The 23,313-nt window shown below is 37.2% G+C and overlaps 1 protein-coding gene across 3 annotated transcripts in view; it reads right to left on the bottom strand.

Annotated features, from left to right (window-relative positions):
* The window catches only part of CDH12 (cadherin 12), a 954,721-nt gene that overhangs the window by 88,743 nt on the left and 842,665 nt on the right, over window positions 1-23,313 (bottom strand). The window lies entirely within an intron of this gene.

Here is a 23,313-nt window from a genome sequence, read left to right as displayed (position 1 = left end):
CAGGATTCAGTGACAAAGGAAAACATTGAAGACAATCCAAATTCTCCGCATCTTTTCTTGTGTTTTGACTAAGAAGTTAAAAGGCGATTTTTCTTGTATTTTTGTCTTATATATACATAGTCATAGTCTTTCTCTAAGAGCTTTGTGACTATGTCTAAATATCCTGTTCAGTATTACTATACTAAGTTGAGAACAAAGTAAAATCAAAATTACCAAGTTCAATATAAATAAAATCAATTCTGTTGCTGATGGCTAGAAGGAAATCTCTACTGAGCATAAAGGGGGTGATAAAACACCCAAAGTTACACAATGGACAGAATGCTCTGACTCTTGGAGGCATTGAAAGTAACCGCTCAATGTTGGGAACAAAGGATTTCTCCTTTCAATCATTTATTCATTCAAGCTTTTCCCTTAAGGCAGTACAAACGTGGAACAAACTAAATCTTAAAGGTTTACTTGCAAGCTGAGAGAATGAAATGTTTCTTCCCCTCTACCTTTTTGTCTGTTTGTTAGGATGGTAAGAAAAAAAAAAATAATGATAACTTTCAGTAGACATTCAATACGAAATAGCATTGACTAGGTATTCAATACCAAATGCTTTATCTTCAGAATGCTTTTGGTGAATTCTCACTATCTCAGGATATGAATGATAAGTTTTATTTCAACAATCTTTCCCAGGAAAGGAAACTTCTAGAAGGTAAGTAGGCAAACATTTTTGAGATGTCAAGAGTGATAGCATCCCTTATCATCCACCCTCACCATCATGAGCATCATTATCAATATTTGCATCATCATTAATAATTATTTCACAAATAGGCATTAAGGACCTATATTAAATGCTCATCAAAACGATGTTCTCCTTTATGTTCTAGGAACGAACAGATGAAAGACTAAATTCCCCTCTTCCCTCCTTTCTGTCACACAGTGATTTTTCTGGTATGACCTGGATCATTCCTATCACTGCATTACACATGTGCTGTATAGGCAAAGTCTACAAATATTAAATAATTCCCTAATCCTGGGCATAAACATTGTAGTTTAAAAGCTGCGGGTTGTTCTTCCCTAAGGATATATTTGAAGGAAAAGATGTTATATATCTACTAAGAAATGTTTACTCACAAATTTAATAAATTTTCACCTAATTCACACCATATGCTCAATAAGAAAGACAAAGATGAATAAGATAATATCTTCCCTTTTAGGGAATATTTCTTAATTCACTGCTTTAAATATATGAGTTTAAATTTTAAAAGTGATTGACATAGGACATTTAATAGCACTTTTGGAGGAAAATATTTTCCTCTATACTTAGGTAAGGTTCATATTAATATTATAAACAAAAATGTAAAAGGAAAGATATGATATTTTTCATCTTTGTATTTCTTATTGAGCATATAGTTATAGCAGCATTATTTACAAGATCCAGATTATGAAAGCAACCCCAAAGTCCATCAAATGAAGAATGGATGAAGAAGATATCTTTGTCTCTCACATACACACACAGGAATATTACTCAGCTATCAAAATGAATGAAATCTTGGCATTTGCAATGATGTGAATGGAGCTAGTGAGTATTAGGCTAAGCAACATAAATCAGAGAAACACAAACCCCATATGATTTCACGCATATGTGGAATTTAAGGAAAAAAATGAGCATAGGGAAAAAAGAGAAGGGAATGCAAGATACAGATTCTTAACTATTGAGAACAAACTGATGGTTACCAGGGGGGAGGTAGGTGGGGGATGGGTGAAATAGATAACGGGGATTAAGGAGCGCACTTGTGAGGAGCACCGGGTGCTGGACGTAAGTTTTGAATCACTAGATTGTACATCTGAAACTAATATTACACTAGATGTGAACAGAAATTTAAATTAAAACTTTTTAAAAAATGAGTTCCCACTCAGTTACAGTAGAGATTATCTTTGGTTTAGAGAAAAAGTTATTCACAAAGAACCACATAAGTTATTTGAGAGTTCTTACATCTTCCTCTATAGGTTCTCACAGGAGCACAATTAAACATCAAATCAGCTTGTTTTGCTGGATGCTCCATGACTTTTTAAAGACTAATGCGAAGACAAAGGTTCCCTTCATTGGGAAGACTTGGTTAATCATCTGAAGCATGCAAATCCCAAAATACTACCTTCCGCAGCGCTTGGATAGCACAGCAGTTCCTGACTCTACTGAACACTGAGTCTCCAAGAGGTGGAAGCAGGGAGTTACACCAGAGAGCGTGTTTAATGTGCAACAAGGAAACAACATGGTCAATGATGGCCACAAAGTGTGGCGTAGTCTGCTTGTATGTAGTAGTCCTCCTGGGATTTATTCTCTTACCACCCAAATTCAGGGACAACAACGTAACCCCTCCAAACCTGGGTGTGCAGAGAGAATGTAACCCACAGAGAAACCATTCCTATTACCCAGGTGGAGACGGAGTGTGGAATATGCACTTGAGAGTCCTGAGCCATTTATATTTCCCATTTGCTCTGACCAGTAGTCCATTCATGTAATTTTTAATAATAATCACAGTAATCACTTAAACATTTATTTTGCAGCAATAGTTAAATTCTAAATTTTCAACACTCTCTCTACGTAAGATATAAGTCAATACATCTATAAGCACACATACATAGTAGAACAAGGAACAGAGTAAGTGAACATTGCTCGTTACAGAGCTGTGACCTGGAAAGAACAGTCACTAGGAGAAGTCTAGTTGATACAAACTGCAACTCTATAAGAGTTTCACTGAAATAAAATATTTCATAATTATAAATATAAAAAAATAAATATTTGTGAACTAGTATGAGAACCAATTTGGATATGATCTTTAGTGTACATGGATGTATTCGCCAATTCAATCAATCACTCATCTATCAAATAGCCACTGATTTCCTCTAATATGCCCGGCACACTGAGCATGACGCTAGGGAAGCATGAGGAACAAGCTCAGAGGCCAAAATTCTCAAGAATGATATTTGGTCCAGAGAGGAATCAGAAAAGGAACCGATCCTGAAATAAACAAGTGTACAGATAGCCATACGTATACATACGTACGCATGATCTTCCATTCTGAGGAGTGCCAAGAAAGAAAATATCACTGTGTGAGGAAACAGGGAGTGACAACGCGAGGGACCTTATCTGGTGATCAAGGGAAAGCAACTTTTGGGAACTCTCATATATGTGGAGACTTGAACGCAGGGAGGGGTGTTGTTGGTTTGTTCATGAGAACTCATGCCACTCAGAAGCCCCAGAAGGTACAACAAGGCCCCGAGACCCTGAATTGCTGAATACACGCTCATTACTTTGAGAGAAGTCGTTAGAAATAATTAAACCACTCGGGGGTTGTGTGCATGGTCTGACCTCATGAGCTATATGTCTGAATTCTCAAGTTGGAATTAGTAAATCAAACTCTATGCCATTTATTAGTGTTTTCCACATAAATGAGAGAAAAATAAACATTAATTCACTTAATTCATGTGGGTAATTTGTCTCCTTTTAAAGGTTTTTTTTATACCCCTCCAACATCTATTTATCCTTATCTTATAACTGTCTACTTACCCTCTAACCTATATTTCAATTTTTATTTTCATGAACAAGATGGAACTATTCACATATTCTTGAACCATACTTTACACATGATTATTTACATTATTTATATTAAACAATATATTGGGCAAGCATGTTATAAAAGCATATAACCATTATGAAAATAATAAAAGTTTATAATCATTATATTTAACCAATCTCCTTTCAGTGGACACTTCAGAGAATTTGTTTGTTGTTGTTGTTGTTGTTGTTGTTTTTCCTATTATAAACACATCTGCAATTGGTAAGTTCCTACCACTGAGATAGCTGGGTGCAAAGGCATAGGAGTCAGACATGTCAATATATATTGTCAAGTTTACATTCCTGCCAACCTGGCATTTTTCCCAGTATTCTCATCAGTCTTCATTGTTCTTTGTAACTTTTTACATTGTGAGTGAGTTTAAACACCTTATGTTTACTGGTCATTTTTATGTTGCGTGCTTGGGTGTACATATATACACGGTATTCATATTCTTGACCCATTTTACCTTCATTGTCTATATCTATCTGTCCATCTATTAAAAGTGTATTTACTAGCTTATTTTGACTTTGTAGTCTTTTTTTTTTCATTTTGTGATCCTTTTATGTGGTTTTCCTTTATGTATGTATGTGAATGGGTGTGGAGATGTAGGTATCCTTATCTCAAAAATATTCTATAAATGTGGCTCATGATACTCAGTGGTTTTAATTAATGTCTTCTTCCTAATTATCCAACGGGCATATGAGTTCTGGAACCTAGAGCAGATGGGCCAGCTGGCTCTCTCTTTTTTAATTTTATTATTTTATTTTACTTTATTTTACTATTTTATTTTATTTTATTTTATTTTATATTTTAATTTTGCTGGCTCTCTTAATACAACCACAATAGCTTACTTCTGCTCACATGTAGGTCATGTGATAGTCATACTCTAATTATTTGATTTCCTTCAGATTAATAATATCAACAAGGATGAATTTTTAAAAAAATAATCTCACACAGTGCCTGCATCTTACAATGAAAGAATTGAAGCCCAGGAATGTTAAAATCATTCTTGTTGACTTTATTTTTATTTATTTATTTTTAAGGATTTTATTTATTTATTCATGAGAGACACAGAGGGAGGCAGAGACACAGGCAGATGGAGCCTGATGCGGGATTCGGTCCCAGGACCCTGGGATCACAACCTGAGCCCAAGGCAGATGCTCAACCACTGAGCCACCCAGGTGTCCCTCTTGTTGACTCTAAAAGACACTCATACAAAATAGTAGAGGCGGAAGTAGAACTGAGCCTGAACTCATGATTTCTGCCCAAGTAGACTAACTTGCTGATTGACTCATTCCTTCTTTCAATCAACAAGTGTTCAGAACCACACACAATATACCAGGTATTACTCTTAACCATAAAAAGCAATGTGTTGCATAACTTTATTCTGGCAAATGGCACCTCCACCATAATATTTTTATAGTCTATGCATTTTTACACTCGGGGTGTAAAAAAATTTGCTAGAAATATGTTGAAAATGTAAACAGATAATGGGGTGCCTGGGTGGCTCAGTCCGTTAAGTGTCCGACTCTTGATTTTGGGTCAGGTCATGATCTCAGGGTCCTGGGATGGAGTCCTGCTCTGTGTTCAGCAGGGAATCTGCTTGAGATTCTCTTTCTGCCTCTCCCTCTGCCCATCCTCCTGCTTGTGCTCTCCATCTGTCTTTCTTTAAAATAAACAAGTAAATCTTAAAAAAAAAAAGAAAGAAAAATAAGTGAGTTATATTTAACATGTGGCTTCTCTAAAATCTTTTTTTAATTCCCTAGATGTATAAAAATAGTCTATTCATTGAAAATGTCCTTTCCTTTTTATCACCCCTGCAACTGTCTCAACTGGTTTGGCTCCTCACTTTCAAAATTGCAAGGCTGCATGGCATCCTAACTTTTCCCTCCTCTAGCTCCTTTCGCACAGACTTATTGTCCCATAACATAAGGTTGATCATGTTGCTCCACTTCATTAAAAAATAAGTTATTTTTTAAAAGGCCCTAAAGAAAAAAAAATAAAATAAAATAAAAGGCCCTAAAGGGTTTCTATTCCTACTGAAAGAAAAATCACCTAAACTCATTTGCATGACAGGAACCAGTTTCAGAATCTCTGTGGTTTAGTTTCTGACCCTGCTGCCAGAGACCCCATATGGAGCCGGTACGTACTCAGTTACTATGGAGCCAAGGCTCTTTCATGGCTCTGTATTCTTGCCCAAGTGACCCTGCCACCTGGAGCTCTTTTTACATCCAGGTTGCCATGACATAAGTCCCAAATAATGCTCACTGGTTGGATACATACAATACTGGTATGAACGTACAAAAGACACACATACCATATATACCATAGTCTATCTATGGCCTTTAGGGTAATTTTTGACACTACATTGTGAGTTTCATTTAACTTGAATTTCTAAACTACATCACTGTTCTCACTTAAGAAAGCAGAACCAAAATGAATGACCTTACATTAGAAAAAAAAAAAAAAATCACATAAAAGCAAGATTTAGCCACAATATGAAATGCATACCCAAAGGGAGTTAATATAAGATTTTTTTTTTTCTGAATGATTTTAACCCTCCTCGAGACCCAAATATAAGTCAGGAAAGACAGACAAATCCTATCAAGAGAGACATAAAATTTTCTTTCAACTTTTGCCTTATGTATGCATTGCATTATAACTAAGAAATAATGCAATTCCAGTTAGAAAGGTGCAGAATGAGAAATACACAGACATTTCTTTCCAAATAGGACTGGGAAATAAATGTACATTTTATTACATAAAAAAGACATTAAGCAGCAGAGAATGTAAAGCAGAAGGGTTTTCAGGATCAAGTCAGAGAGCGCACGTAAGAGATCCTACGAAGGAATAGGATACTATGACACGTTGGAACATGAAGTCTGCGAAAGCTAGGCTAATTATAAAGTAAAAATAAGCACAGATGCACAGCAGGTGAGTTTAGTCTTTAAAGCAACTAGGTCTTTAACCCATCTTGCATTCGACCTTTCTGCACTACTCAGGAACACTTGGCTCTCAGCTTCCTTCTATGGATTCTTGTCTGCATTTGCCCCTTGAAGTTGTAAATGGCTCCTCTAGCCTCCTTACCTTCCACAAGGGCTGCAGATAAAGCTTTTACAAGGATCACCGAGAACAGCAATGCCTGGGCCTCCACCAGGAAATCTAATTTAAATTTATTTATTTATTTATTTATTTATTTATTTATTTATTTATTTATTTAGTGTGCCACTATCAGAAAGTTGTAAAGTCTTTGTAGATGAGTCCGATGAGCCAAGTCCTACACAATTCCGCCAATTAGGAGAGACTGCATTGCATGCCATTGTGGCTACTGTTTTTTTAAAAGATTTTATTTATTCATGAGAGACACAGAGAGAGAGGCAGAGACACGGGCAGAGGGAGAAGCAGGCTCCCCACAAAGATCCTGATGCCGGACTCGATCCCAGGACCCCAGGGGGTCACGACCTGAGCTGAAGGCAGATGCCCAACCAGGCGTTCCAACCATTGTGATTATTGTTTTTGCTTCTGGAGACCTAAAGCCTATGTTCAAGTCCTACATTGACCACTAGCCAACTGGATGACTTCAAGGTAACTACTCAGCCTCTCCATTTAAGTTTCGTCCTATGAAGAGAAAGTGAGAAATAGTGAACGTCTTCCGGCAGCATTAAATGAGTTGATATTGATGAAGAAATTATAAGTCTTCCACATAGTATGTGCTATTTAAGTGTATGACCAAAAGCACGCACATACTTACTCTCTGTTCTCCTGCTGCACACATAGGGCGACAACACCCAAATATGTAACGCAGCATACTCCTCAAGTCCCCCATTCTAAGGTTCATATGTTGATCTGGGCTTTTATCTCCTATATGCTAGAAAAATGTGACTTTAGAATATGTGTTCAAAATACATGAAAATACAAACGAGTAGACTATGACAAGACTGTCTCACTTTTTCAGAGACCCAAGGGAAAAAAGAGTTTGTATACTTGTTAAACCTGCCTGAAATCATCAGAACTTTTAAAGATCAGTAAAGGTATGTGTCATAAAAATTCCCCGGGGTGGGTTATATGTCCTCTTGAACTGTGCTTCTAGGATAAGAACAAGCAATCGGGTTTTATACTGCCCTCAACTCTGACTCTGCTCAGCCTGGCCGCACAGCATCCCTCGGCACATCTAATGCCTTGGCATTCACTTACAATTTGGTAATTCAGTCCAAGGACCCAAAAGCACTCTAAGGTTATAAAGCTTTCGTTCTAGATACATACTAAATATTTTAGATTATACATATTTACACCTTTGATTCAAATGTACTTTGATGGATAAGTGAATCCATTTTCATGAGTACTTTATCTCTCCTTTGTACGCCAAGAATTCTGTACCGCATACACCAGTAAAAATGCTAATGACTCTTCCCAATGACACTCTCAATTCCAATGACTAGTGATGACACCATGTTGCCTCCTTTGTGCCCAATGTAATTGGGAACTATTTTCCTGGATGCTGTCAGGAAATTCCATAGAAATCATGGTGAAATATATGAGTCTGGAAATCATTCGTTCAGCAGCTCTCAGTTCTACTTCTCTAAGCTTTGCATTTATTCTGTGTCGTATCGTGTTCTGAAGGATTAAAAAAAAATGCTTTTCATTAAATGCAGTTAGCCAAGATGTTAAGAACTACGAATGTGATTAAGTTATTTAACACACACTCTACACTCTTAAAATTGGTTTTTATTTGATTGGATGATTGAGCCATGTGAAGGGTAAAAGAGGATCTCTATCTATCTACCCATCTACAGACCTTCCTCAGCCTACGAGGAGGTCACATCCTGATAAACACATCCTATGTTGAACCTAAGTTGAATGAATATACATTTCACCTTCCTGACCTATGAACGTCATAGCTTGGCCTAGCCTAACTTAACACACTCAGAACACTTACATTAGCCTATCGTTGGGCACAGTCATCTAAGGCAAAGGCTATCTAGGGATTAACTGTTTTTATCTATCCACCCATCTATCCTTCCATCATGTATCTATATATCTATCAATCGGTCTATATATCTGCATCTATCTTCCTGTCCACTTATCTATTCATCATTAGGAAAAGAAAAAAATACAAATTGTATGTGTGTGTGTAAACCAGAAGTATTGGATCCTAGAACTAGCTCTATAATTAAAAGCATATGATTGTTTTACAAGTTATTTCAATTTTGTAAGGATAATAATGTAATTTTAGTGGATGGTATGGTAATCCACTCCCCCATTTAGTCCTCCTTACCTTAAAACTGTCTATATGAGTATTCATATATCACTATCACCCTCACATTTCCATGTATGCGAGAAGAAGCTTAACTCCCATGAGGGCCTTTGGCTCAAGTATAAACTGACAAATGCAAGCTTTTTCTTTCTTTCTTTCTTTCTTTCTTTCTTTCTTTCTTTCTTTCTTTCTTTCTTCCTTTCTTTTTTTTCTGGTTAATGACGAATGTTTATGAAGTGTAAACATATCCCATCTCAACCCTATAAAACCAGAGATGTTTGGTGAGAATGTCTGGGAAATGCTCTTTCTCTTTTTTCCTGGAAGCTGTTGTGCAAAGGTCTGCAATTACTACAGCCATTTCTATACCTCGAGGGAAGTGTGAGTAGAGACAGTGACACACGAGAGGCCACAAACTTGGGAATCCCAGAAAAGAAAATGAGGAGTCTGGATGAAACCTGGCTGAAGCTCAACCTCCACACGTTTTGATAATTTGAGCCCATAAATCCCATTTTGCATGAGATTTTATACCTTGAGTGGGATTGGGATTTTTGTCGTTGTTGTTACTTCCAAGTTAACAAAATTTTGGCAAGTCACTTAAACACTCTAAGCCTGTTACTTCAGATTGAAAGATGGAGTATAAATACTTGGGATTACATGGAGCTCGTTTATGAATAAACTCTTGGGTTAATGCACGTAAATTGCTTAGCATAGTAACTGGCACGTAAGGAGCCCACATCAAAGTGGTTTTTGTTAAATTTTTTCAACTTTATAATGAAAGGGTAATATTTTATTGTTTCCTTCTAATTCTAATAATTGTGCAAATTGAAACAAAATCCAATCTTACTGCTTTTCAAGATATCTTTCCCATTACTGTAGATTAATCTTTCGTTTATAGGATTTGAACATATTATTGCTGTGTCCAAATCCTTCAAGGGTATGCCATGAATCACAACTTACCATCTGAATTCCTTCAAGACTGTTCCAAGTCTGAAATCCATCTGTTTTTTTTTTTTTTTCATTCTAAAATTTAACTCCCCAGCTTCTCCAAACCCCATCTTTTGGAAGTTTGTTTTACCGACAGTCCAACAAAACTCAGAGCTCTGCCAATTAATTTGTGGGTGACAACTCTTAGCCTCTCATGTGAGGATTAAAAACACATATCGAATTTCATAAAGGGTTTGCAAAATATAAATAAAGCTTTTACATGTATATCACCTCCTTCATGTGTCTTCCACGATTGCCTGCGCCCAAGCCACCTCTCGTAATCCAGTCTACTTCTGGACGTACGACAGACTTGCTCACTGTTAACTTTCACAGGATACCTCATCAGCGACTTCCCTTCACCGAAGTCTTGCTGTCCTCGGAGCCTCGTACTCCCTGGTACTGCAGTGCAGACTCACAAATGCACCCCTTCAGCTTTCCAGGACTGCTCCCAGACCCATTTACTGGTCTTTCCTGCCAAGAGTGCAAGGTGCTCCTCGTGTTTCCTATTTTGTCTGGAGGCATGTAAGAGATTGATAAAAACCTCTCTCCTGGTTAGCTTCCAACTATGGCTGGTTTCATCAACATTATTTATTCTTGTCTCTGCCCTTTCTACTGTGATCACCATTTCTTAGTCTTCTCCGCAGGCTCCTTTTCCTTTCCCTGGCCTTCAAAGGTTCATGCACCTCAGGTTTTCTCTCATTCTGCATGTCTAACTCCACAATTTCATTCCAATTAGCCTCTAGGTGCCAGCGACTGGATCATCATTTTTATTGTCCAGTTTCTGACATAACAAAATTTCAAATTAACTAGACCAAGATATACCCAATTTCTTGGCTGCATTCTCAATCTTTTTAAGGTTTTATTTATTTATTCATGAGAGACACAGAAAGGGAGGCAGAGACACAGGCAGACAGAGAAGCAGGCTGCATGTGGGGAGCCTGCTGGGGGACTTGATCCCAGGACCCCAGGGTCACAACCTGAGCCAAAGGCAGACGCTCAACCACTGGGCCACCCAGGAGCTGCACATTCTCAATTTTTTTAAATCACGTATTGTTTATAACCAGGCCAGTGTCTTTCGCTGAGTAAGCATTGCTAATATATGTTTGTTCTCTCTATTCTGCAACTACTTTTCTTCAAAAGTTTATTGTTTCCCACTTGAATTATAATGTTAGAATATTTAAAAATCTCCCTGTGGCCTGCCATCGCAACAGACCATCCACCCTATACACTGAGGACACATTTGGTGTTCAAATTGTAAATTTGACTTTTGTCCTCAGCACTTTCTCTAATGTTCTCTGGGAATCTGCCTCTGCCTATATTTTCCAGGTTCATCTCTTGCTGCCATCTCTGTCTCCTTTTTGCTGCTTCTATACAATATTACTTCCCTACAAGCTAGTGCTACTTCATATCCTGCTCTTCATGGGTGTCAGAAATGTCCTTTCTCACCCAGGTGAACTTCAGACCAAAGTGAGCACTGGTGTCACTAGCTCCTCTTTCAGAGACTCATTTCCATATGTTCTTAGAGTGTCTGTTTCACATCTCTGCTGTTTCCACAAGGCAGCAAGCATGGTGAACAGAATAAAGACTGCTTACATTTCTTTTTGGACTCCCAGTACCTACTATGGAGCATAGGACATAACAGATACTTAATCCATGTCTCTTGAATGAATAATTTTTTAAAAAATATATGAGTTGGGCCTAGAAAATATTTTTGATTAGCTGATGTTAGACATTAACAATGAAACCTTTATAGTATCTTTTGACTGAGGCAAAAGGTTCAATGTCCCCTCCTGTCAACAGTGATGACTGTGGTGCTGCTTTGCCGTCTGTTACAGAAACCAAAGGAGCAGCTTCGAATCAAAAGTGCCTTGAGAACTCTTTAAAACCAGTGCCAAAAGAATACAAGAAATCAACTCCTAGTATTTCGGCTATCCTGACACACCAAGCCCTGCAAAGTCTACAGAAGAGTGTAAAATTCTACTGTTTCAAGGAAAGGAATGGACTTTTGCAAAAGCAACAACTATATTGAGGTCATATCTACTGAAAATTATGCTTGTAATAAATAGCAGTTCACATTACCTGGAACCAAGTGAGCTTGATTGTGGATTATTTCACCACGTCAAAGACACTATGACCCGATGACATCGCACTATTTGCAAAAATGTTTGTGAAACCAATGTACAATGGTACACAGTGGGTTTGGCTCTGAAGTAACAATAATTATAGCATTTATTGTTTAAACCATCTTAGCTAATCAAGAAAGGTATGTCATTTGTGTGTAAATTATAATTTTTTTGTTTAATTTTTTAAAGTTTTGTTCCTTTTATGTTGCTGTGGTTGAAAGCTATGATGATTTAAACTGGCATTCGGTTTTAGTAATTGCTACAAAAATAGAAGACTCAGAAACCTACTTGTTTTGCTAGATTCCTTGTAACCCAGCTGTCGGGGTGGAATGCACTGTAGCTAAACAAAACTCAAACTTTATTAGATTTCATATGCTCTCTAATAGAATTTCTCCCAAAGGATGCACAATTGACAATGAGAAAGCCAAATAATCCAATCTCATTTTCTTTATCCATAAAATGGTAGTTTTTGAATAGATGTAGTTTTTGAATAGATCTTTAGATTCCACTATACAAACACATATTGTGATTTGGGACAGAAGAAACTAACTAAATTGATCACTGATCAAGTTAAACTACTGAATTCATCAACTTTGTTCACATAAGTTTCTTTTTTTTTTTTTAAGATTTAATTTATTTATTCACGAGAGACAAAGAGAGAGAGAGAGAGGCAGAGACATAGGCAGAGGGAGAAGCAGGCTCCATGCAGGGAGTTCGACGTGGGACTCTATCCTGGGTCTCCGGGGTCATGCCCTGGGCCAAAGACAAACGCTCAACCACTGAGCCACCCAGGCGTCCCTTCACATAACTTTCTATGAAATTTTCATATCACATGTTCCTATCTTGAGAATGAAACAAGATTTAAATTTTAAGGAGTTAGAGTTATCCTTCTCATAGTGATGTACAGTTTCATTTATTAAAAAAGAAAACACTTTAAAAGTGGGGCATGAATCTTAAAACTCATTGCAAAAGAAAAATAACATATACATTTTCATTACTTTGTAGAATAGCAATCTGTTTATTAACCACTTTGAACTTTTCACAGTAACATGTAAAAATAAAGCCAGGAACTCTTATGCCACTAAGCTATAATTTTAAGGCACACTATATGGGACGCCACACTATACAATATACGCCAGTAATTTGGAGGAATTCCTGTTGCTTAAAGCAATGAGACATATAGATGTTACTTGAAAAATACAAGTTTGCTGACAAAAGTAGAATTAACTATGCCATTATTTCCAAATGCAAGCTATCCCTCTTAGTTTTTAATTCCATTATTTACCATGAAGCTTCTTCCATTACACTCGAATGATTCCTTTTCAATATTTTGGTGAATATATCACATTATGTGAAAAATTTCATATATACTATTTTTTAAAGAGCTTTTAAGTTGCAAGCCAGCCATAAAATAGAGTGCAGATTAAAAGATAAAAAGGGATTAAAAAGTCTAAGAGAGAGTGAGTTATAGCTCGACGGGGTTACCCATGAATTTATTTTATGACCCAGCTGAGGAGGCAGAGAAGAGACCAAATGAAAAGTGGGCAGGCAGCAGGAGACGATGCTCCAGGAGCACAAGAGTATTCAGAATCATAAAGTCACAAATTCTATTCCTATTTGATTTAAAAGGTAGACTGGAAACTTGGTGAAGGACAATTTGGGGGCATAATTACAAATTATCCGTTAGTGGCATTAAAAAAAAAAGAAGAAGAAGAAGCTTTGTGAAGATAAATTTCAGGAAAGTGTTTGATGTCCTTGTGTGTAAGGATCCAGCAGCTGGCCAGTCGTCCACCTGGCAAACCAGTCCTTAAAGCATGCTGGGAATGAGGCTCGGGTCTAAGTTTTCCTCTTAGGCCTTTAGAGAATCCATCCTGAGGTTACAGTCAGCAGAAGGTTCCAGCCTTTAAGGGTTTGGATGGCGGGTTAGTCCATTCCCTAACTCCAACCCATGAGTGTTTGTGACTCAGGTAAAGTCATCTCTAACTGCTGCTACAGTTTCCTTGCATTACCCTGTCTAGAGACTCTCATGGTTCCTTCCATTGGAGTGAGGCTCCAAAGTATGGATTCCTTCCAGTCCGTGACTTTAGGGCACTAACCTAGGTCATGTCTGTTGATGCGGATCATTTTCCTACTTTATTTTACACATATCTGTTTTACAGATATTGCTTTTTAAAAATGTTTGAGGCTCCCAGTGAACCCTGTCTCTTAGGATAGTCCATCTCAGAGGAAAGCTTCAGTGTCTCTAGGCCTCCATCTCTTAGTTCTGGGTGAGATTTTTACACTAAAGTGAAGACTTAAGCCTTCCATAATCCCCAAATACAGAAACACAGGAACCCCAAGCCACTCATCTAGTGACCCTAAGGATACACATTTAATACCAGGAGACCTCTTCAGATACCCTCTGGGAAGAAACAAAAGTTCCATAGATTTTCATTTATGGGGCATCAATTAAGGACTGTTGTTGGGACAGCTAACAGTACACTAAGTGCTGAGAATATAAGAATAAAAAAGAAGCAACAACAAACTCAGAGAAAACTGCCCTTAAGAACGAATATTCAAAGAATTATTGTGCTTATTTTATAATTTTTTGTGGAAATAAGAAAATTACTCTCATCTGCAGCTTCCTCTTCTTTCCTAAAAATAAAAAAAAAATGGTTGTAATGTGCCTATTAATATAAACTGATCTACTGCAAAGTGTCAAATGTTGCAAAAAAAATTCTATATGCATTATTTCACTTAAAGCTTGAAACCACCTTACCTTGTATAATTAGTTCTATTTTTACAAATGCAAAATTACATTTAGTAAACTGTGTAGCTCTGAAAACTCAGGCAGTTGACAACAGAGCCTTAGCCTGTAGCCCCTACCTTGGACCACCTCCAGGAAACACTTGGAACCCTTCAAAGTAACTAACTCTTCCATGTGGTCTGGCAATACTGGCTGCAAAAATTTTATTTCTAATTTTTTTAATCTAGAAATGAGCTTTTAAAATATATACTGCTTGTTTTAATTTTTGCACCTTTGTAAGATATTTTGAAATCAGGAAGTATGATGCTTCCAGCTTTGTTCTTCTTTCTCAAGATTGTTTGGCTATTCTGCATATTTTGGGGTTCCATATGAGTTTTAAGACTTTTTTCCAGTTCTATAAAAAATGCCATTGGGATTTTGATAGGGATGATATTAACTCTCAGAGCACTTAGGGTAGTAAGGATATTTTAACAATATTAAGTCTTCCAATCCCAGAACACAAGATGTCTTTCCATTTCTGTGCGTCTTCTTTAATTACTGTCATCAATGTTTTGTAGCTTTCAGTGCATCAGTCTTTCATCTCTTTTGCTAAGTTTATTATGAAATACTTTATTCTTTTTGATGTGATTGCACATGGGATTGTTTTCATAAATTTTTTGGACAGTTTGTTGTTACTGACAGAAATGAAACTGTATTTGGACTTTGATATTATATCCTGTATTTTACTGTATTTATTAATTCTTGTAGTTTTTTGTGGCGTCTTATTTAGAGCTTAAGCAATGAGTATTAATACCAACCAATCAATATTAATACCACTGAAATACCATTTAGGTTTGCATAAGTAGTGATATGATGTAACTCATGAAATCAAGAATTCTTTATGTCTGTATAAGTATATTGTTCACATGTATTTTTTTATGTCTGTATAAGTATATTGTTCACATGTTCATTGTTCACATGTTCACATTTCATGAGGAATCTAGCTAGCTAGCTACCCATCTTTGATTCAACAGCTATCTTAGCATCTTTAAGGCCTGTTTCCTTGTCAGCAAAATAGTGAGAATAGTACCAATCTCCAGAAGATGCGATCATCAATTCAAAATTAAAATCTAAGGAATAGAGAGGCTAAGGTACTTTCCAGTACCTCATATATCAAATAACAACACTGTGCACGTTTGCAGATCTGATTGGCTTTGAAGTCCATATTCAAATCATAGACATGACCTACCATTTCTAAGCACCATGTAGCTTCACAGCCCCCATCTCTATGTAACAGTATCATGGAACCTTCTAACACCTATATGTAGGAGGATTTTAAGCTGCCTCTCCGATCAAATGCCTTCTACCCTGTCCTTAGCAGCTGCCTTCTCCACAGCCCTGCTCCTTTAAGCAAAGCAAAGGCAACTACAAATATTAACAGCTTACACAAGGGTGATGACTTTAGATCTGTGTTTTAATGTCATTTGAGCAGATATTCAAGTAGACCCCATGCTGAGTGTCAAGCCACACACAGGGCTCATTATCACACCCCTGAGATCAAGACCTGAGCCGAAACCAAGAGTCAGATGCTTAGCCAACCACGCCACTCACGTGCCCCTCCCTATCTCATTTTTGATGATTGATCAACTTGGTGCACCAACCGGGGCAAAAGTAAAATATGTGCCCCATTTTATGTATGTTGTATCTCTGACTTGAAGAAATTTGCCATCAAACCTTAGGAGGGATGGAACAATTAGAACAATGGGACAGCCAAAATGTAAGTTTAACATAATCAAAGGAAAAATGGCTTGATGAGAGTTATTATCTACACCTTTAGAGTATTGGTGAAGGTTTGCGCTCCGTAGGCAACTGAATTCTGAACTTGAAACATGGGTTTTAGAGGAAAGAAATGCTAGAAGAAAACTGCCCAAGTGATAAAAGTGATAGATGAGAATACCAGAAAAGTAGAAATGAACACCTTCCCTCAAATGTGGTCAACATGTGCACTAGTATCTCCCTCAAGGTCCTCAATCTACACATTTAATAAAAGTGTCTTGAGAACATAACATAAGCCTCAATCAAATTGTTTATGTTATTTTGACCAACAGACAAAATAGCTTTTGATACTTGGAGATGACAATGGTAACAAGATTTTTTTTAACCCAATACAATAATCTTTATCCATAATGAAATTGTTGAATACTCTTTATAATATTATCATGAAGAAGTCAATTCTTCTTATCTCTAGTTTTTTAATCTCCAATTCTTCACTTGCTCCACTTCACCAGTATTTAAGATGACAGGCCAAGAGATTAATAAAAAGATGGCAGGTAGGCACTGTGCTAAGATATTCGTAAAAGACAGACAAACCAAATGCTATCTCTAATAAGTAATCAGTAGTAGGATGGGACACTTCCAGTGATTAAAACGATATTCTTCACATAGTTAAAATCTGGCCACTTGTGATTTTCACTAAATTGTCCCCATTTTGCTCTCTGGGGACACTAAGGATTTATAGCCTACATGATGACCTTCAAATACTGGAAAGCAGCCCTCATATTATTCCTCCTTATCATTTCTTTTTCCAACTGAACACATTCACCTCCTTCAACTATTCCTTGTATAACGTGGTTTTTCACCATGCACTCCGAATTGTACCTACTCTGATCCCCATGAGGCTGCTAAATGTCATTGCAGCCACCCAGAAATAAAGTCTCAAGTTGTAGAAAAATCAGTACCAGCTTGAGTGAGACTGTTCTTTGTACTAAATTAACTAGAACCTGTATGAACTCCTTTAATAATTAATTACATATTGTGGGGGCATGAGAGTTAGGATTAAAACTACTCTTGAGCAGAGCTGGGAACAGATGGCCTAAGTGGAGATGGCCACAAATCCAGTTTTGCTCCTCTCTCCCAGGTTTTCATTCAGCATTAGCATTAATTTTTTTGCATTACCATTAGCGCTGATTTTTGTATTAGCACTAATCAGTAGGCCAATGAACTGAGCAGTTGGTCTAACCAAAAAGTCTGAGCACGTAAGATAAAAAACAGATACGCTGAGGATAGTGCAGAAAGAAGACTAGATTAGCTACTGGGGCTGCAGCTTACAGGCAAATATTTGGTTACAGTCCATGCAAAAGTTAGGTTCTCAATCGAAGTCGACCTAGTTATGAAGCAGATCTGAAATAGGAAGAGAGAACATACAGTTTTCAGTTTTTTCTTCCATAATTTGGATTAATATAAAATCAGATTATTAAATGTAAATTTCTTCCAACAATAGAGACTTAGTTTTTCAAGCTATAAGGAAGATGATTACTAATTAATTGCAAAATCTAAGGTGTCACCTCATATTAATATTTTACCTTATCACTATTTTACCTTTTCCCTCAGTTTAGAGAATACTTTGAAATGTTTTATCTGAATATAGAAGCCACATGTCTTCATAGAAATTAAAGTCACTCATGACCCTAAATCTGGAAGCCATTTCTGATAACACTTGAAAGTTTTATTGTCATTTCTACATGGATTTAAGTAACTTGAGACACTATTGACAGTAAATGTAACCTCCTTTTAAAATGTAATGATATATAGGGATAATCAGTTTTTAAATATTATTGTACAACATATTTTTAATAAATACACAATATTTAATCCCATGAAATCGATATATTTAAGATGTTACTCTTGTATTTTTAATCAGAAAAATATAAGATCAATGTGCCTCATTGTACATCACATTTTTCTATTTTATCTCTTAAACTGTTTTTTAATGATGGAGAGAGAAAATTGAGACCAGTATTTTCTAAAAAAATAAAACTGGATCACTAAAAATACATACAGTCTTAATTTCTGAACCCCAACACATGTAAGGGATATTTTTTCTTTTAAATATTAATATAATTTAGCAAACAAAGTAGGGAGCAGGGAGGTTTGGTTCCTGGCTCACTGCGGAGGAACATTGCAGTTCTCATCAGGAGGCCCATTAGCCACTGAACACATTCCCGTCCCTGTCACCGCTGGTTTTAGCAAAGCTATAGTTGTCGCACCTGTAAAGAGAAAGGCCAGCGTTGCTTTTGTGGGGCTTATCTTTTAAAAGAAAAATATTACCAGAATATGCTTTGAAGCTAGACTCCCGAAGCTGCTTTTACCGAAATAATGTGAAACAAAATATTTTACCTAAAGAAGCCTCTTCCCAGTCTCTGTATTCACATGTGTGCGGCCTTGATAACACACGTCACCAGCATCTTAAATGCAGAACAAAATCAGGAAGACATAGTCCCCTGCTCTTTTGCATTCTAGACATTACAGAAAAACATGGTTTGTTTTTTCTGTTTTCTCTTTCCCTCTGCTGTAGGAAGGAACCATATCTGTAAAAGCAATACTACTGTTTCTTTATATAGATGATGAACACCTGCCTTTGCCTAAAACCCTTTCTGTGGTAGCATCAGAGGCCAGAGTTACTTTTCTTGGCATATCAATTACCCAACATGGGCAAGATTTGACTTTTACTGCCTACAAAATGAGGTAAAATATCAGGTGTAGTCTAGGACACTTCCTCTTACAGTACAAACTATATTTGACCAACAAAATATAAATCTGCAAGCTTCATCTGTTTTAGGAAATATGGAAAGCAAGATTAAATGACTGGCACCTAAATGAATCGTTCCAGAAATACCTTATTTTCTCTTTGCCTAATTACAATAAACACCGACACTTGTGTGTTGTCTGTGTATTTCCTTCTCTTTCAAGAACGAAACAACCACTGTACTTTCATACTTAAGACTTATTTTCCTCACTCTTCACCCCATCCAGGGCACATCACCCAGCACAGCATCGACCAGAGATATTTAATTAATGGTTGCTTAAATGAGTGAATAGCTGTTTGATGACTAAAACTCTTGAGTAAATTTGTAAAATCACACACAAGTCAATCATTTGGTTAATGAAAAATAAGCCCAAAGAGAACTTCAGTCTACCAGGTGATTATTCAGTTAAGAAGATATTTCAGTTGGTGTATTTCTCTGTGCTTCTACTATCTAACTTACACTGGGCTTCAAACTCAATGGAGAAGGACTAAAAACTATGTGCTTTACATTTATCTCCATTTCTGTATTAATAAATATGGATATATCCCACATCCATTAAAGCACAATTTTTTAGAGATAAAGTGACTTGGCCTACATAGATTTTTTTTTGCAATGGAGATATACATAAAGTACCAAAATGTTTGTGATCCCTTATGTATTTGAAAAGTAGAACAGCTTGATAAAGCTCGTTTTATAAGACTGTACCAAAAATAAAAGGACATTGTCAAGTACAGCTTATGAAGTAAATGTAAATAGCACTATTCAGAAAAAAAAACAGAAAATTTAAAGTAAAAAAAACATTTAATATGCAGTAGTTCTATATTTAAGAAACATCTAAAAAAGATAGATGTAAGTTGAAAGAGAGAAAAATCTGATTTTTTCACAATTGGCATGTCTGCTGTCACCATTATCCAAATCATATAAACTGCCATTATGCATTCATAGAGTGTAGATTAGAATCCCAATAAGTGATGGCAGTAAGTCCAAACGTTATAATATGTCCATATATTGCAAAGGAATGGCGCATTGGCCGTCTCCTGAGTTGTCTGAGTGTTGCAGAGTACAGCTCTATGTTAAACCTGATGTCTCATTCATTTTAAGGTAGCATAACGTTTGAGATAAAGTAGAATTAGAAGAAGATTAAGAGCTCCAGAAAATATATCCTTAGGTGTTTGCTAATGTATTCCAATCTCCTTAGGTATTTAATAATATATTCTAATCTCCTATATCCACCTAAAACAAAGTCAACTTACAAATGTGGACGTTTTAGCTCAGTTTTGCTTTGGGAAAAATTCAACAGGAAATGCTAACATTTGCATCCTTCGTAGACTCAGCTTTGAGTCTATGTTTAAGCTAGACGTTGCTTAAGATAAAATCTCTTTTGATCTTCCATTTTTCGAAATGAAGAAAACAGCTAGAGAATGTTCAGTAAGGTACCCCTCACCCGGTCTACCATTATCACAGTTGGGAGAGGAAATGATATCCTTTATTATCCACACACTATTCTTTGCTCTTCCCTCATTATCAACACACTGTTCTTTCCTCTACCTAACATTAAACAAAACAAAACAAACAAACAAACAAAAAACCAAAAATCTTCACTCCATCAAGTATTTCTTACCTGGACAAACTACAAGGGCAGGTGAATGATGGGGCTAATGAGACAAACACAAGTACAATCAATCAGTGGGTGTGTGCCTCCCTTTCTGTGGCTCCTTTTCCTAATAAATAACACTGCAGGGCCTCTCCACAGACCAAACAACGTCAGAAGTCAATCTTTGGATTAAATCATCTATATTTGGATGTGGCCAAAGTAGCTGAATTTATCTCTATTTGGGACAGTGAAAGTGTTCCTCGGTCAAATCAATATTCCACGGTTACAGTTTCTATTTTTACCTAATTCTCCTTGCTAAAGGTACCTCATTAATTGGAAGTGCAAGTGTGTGGGGATCAAGTCAAAACTAGAGAGGAAGGGCCAAAGGAAGGATGGGAGAGAGGCAGGGAGGGAGTGAGGGGAGCAGCAAGACAGAAGAGAAAACGAGGAAAACCCCAAATTTGTACTTAATTGGTGGCTACTAATGTGAGTCTTTTTGGACTTGTTCCATCTCTGTACAGAGAGAAATTCAGCTGCCTGTGACTATTATGCCAGGCTGACATAGGGCATTCAGTTTTAAATCCATTATAATTTCTTTGATTTCAGGTTAATAAAATCAAGTTTGAATTCCTACCATTTTCAGCAAAGTGTAAGAATGATTATACTGTTGAACTCTATTTTGGAAATTAAAAAAAAAAGTGCATATTTTGAAATGACTCCTGTGGATGATGTTAGTCGTTCTATTTGCTTTTGTTTAAGAATAGAAAACCAATGATTGAAAGCTTCTGGGTTTAGTCAGGTAGATACTTGGCAAGGCTCGGAGCAATGTGCTTATCAATCATGGTGATGAGTTGTCTTGTTGGTTTAACATGATTTTTCCTGGAATGCAACAGACCCCTCCTTAGAGAATCCTATAGCTGTAGAGTGGATGGTGATTTTAGGATGGCAGTGGGAATAAGTGGCATATTTCATTGTTGTCACTTTCCTCAGGTTCCCCAATCATATGCAGCCAGTTACTCCAGCTCAGAGATTCATTTGGATTGGGAAGGAAATAAGTCTTCCTTTTCTATCTTAATTTTATTCACCAGAATATTAAAACCCACAAATTCTTCCTGTGGCCAAAGCTCATGTCATATATCAAAAATATTTATTTTGATTTAGATAAATGGGCATAAATATATGGATATATATGTGTGTGTGCATTTACTTATTTATTTATTTATTTATTTATTTATTTATTTATTATTTATTAAAATGTTTGTACCGAAGTAAATTTATCTACAATGAGAAATCTTTTGGAATCTCTAGTGGAATCTGGTTCTCTGGGATCTGACCTATGGTCCTCTGATCCTCAATGAAACTGTTTTGCTTCCTGAAAGGGTCTTAGCAATAGCAAATGCTCAATCGTGTCTGCTTTCTTCCTCACTAAACCCGATTGAGTGAGTTTACTTAAGTAACAACTTAATTCATGGAATAATCCCATCCCAAAGCTTCCTAATACGGTCTAGACCCGTGGTCAGAAAGAGTAACTGAGCAAGCAGGAGGCTGCACGGGAGTTGGTCTGGATGGAAGCGCTGGGGGGATGCGTGTGCCTCTCGCCCAGGTGCCCCATCGGTGCCCTTAGCACTGCTCACCCAGGTTTTCCCCATCCTGTGCCTGCCCCCCTCTTCTGCATCCTGTGCCTGCCCCCCTCTTCTGCACGCCGCCACCTGCTAGCAGGCACCCCACTTGCACTGCGCTTTGTGTGACTCAGAACAGTTTTGGTCACTACCTTTCAAGTTAATTGCAAAATTTCGAGCATGGACGGGTCATGGCAGTGGGTGTCTGCAGGAACTATTCAGTCTAAGCTATAGTGGAGGGCACAAGGCAGGGTTCAGGAGTTGCACTAACAGAATCTGAAAAAATAAAAACAAACAAACAAACAAAAAAACGAATGGCCACAGTAAAAGGAAAGTTCAAGAGTGTGGCAGTGGGGAACACAGGCCCACACGGGGCCAGCAAGGTAAGAAGTGGGCACATGCGGATTCATGTCCCCTGGGAGCCCAGACACCACCCCACAGAAGCCTTTGGGCTGCTGCTTTCTTGCCACCCGGGGATGCCTCCCACAGTCACCCTCTGCATCGAGCAGGGTCACGGAAGTTTTGGTGCAACGCTGCAAAATCAGGGTTTTTTGGTTTTTTTGAACTATTCAACTTTTCAAAAATAGGAATTCCAATTTTTTTTTTTTTTGTAATTTGGATAGATGCTCACTACAGATGTGTGCATGTAGTCTCTCTCTGCCACTGAGAGCATTTTCAGTGAATGCTGCATATTTTCGTATCTACTGTGGCACAGAAAACAAGGAGGCAAACGTGACGTTTGGAAATAACTGCGGCCCCCTTCCCTTCCCCACCACTGGCTTTGGAGGGGCGTAGATTTATAAAGCGATCAATTCGTCAGAGA

Source organism: Canis lupus, chromosome 4, assembly GCF_048164855.1.
Source record: "Canis lupus baileyi chromosome 4, mCanLup2.hap1, whole genome shotgun sequence".
Taxonomy (NCBI): Eukaryota; Metazoa; Chordata; class Mammalia; order Carnivora; family Canidae; genus Canis; species Canis lupus.
The sequence above is the reverse complement of the archived record's forward strand: the minus strand, read 5'-3'. Positions and strand labels throughout refer to the sequence as shown.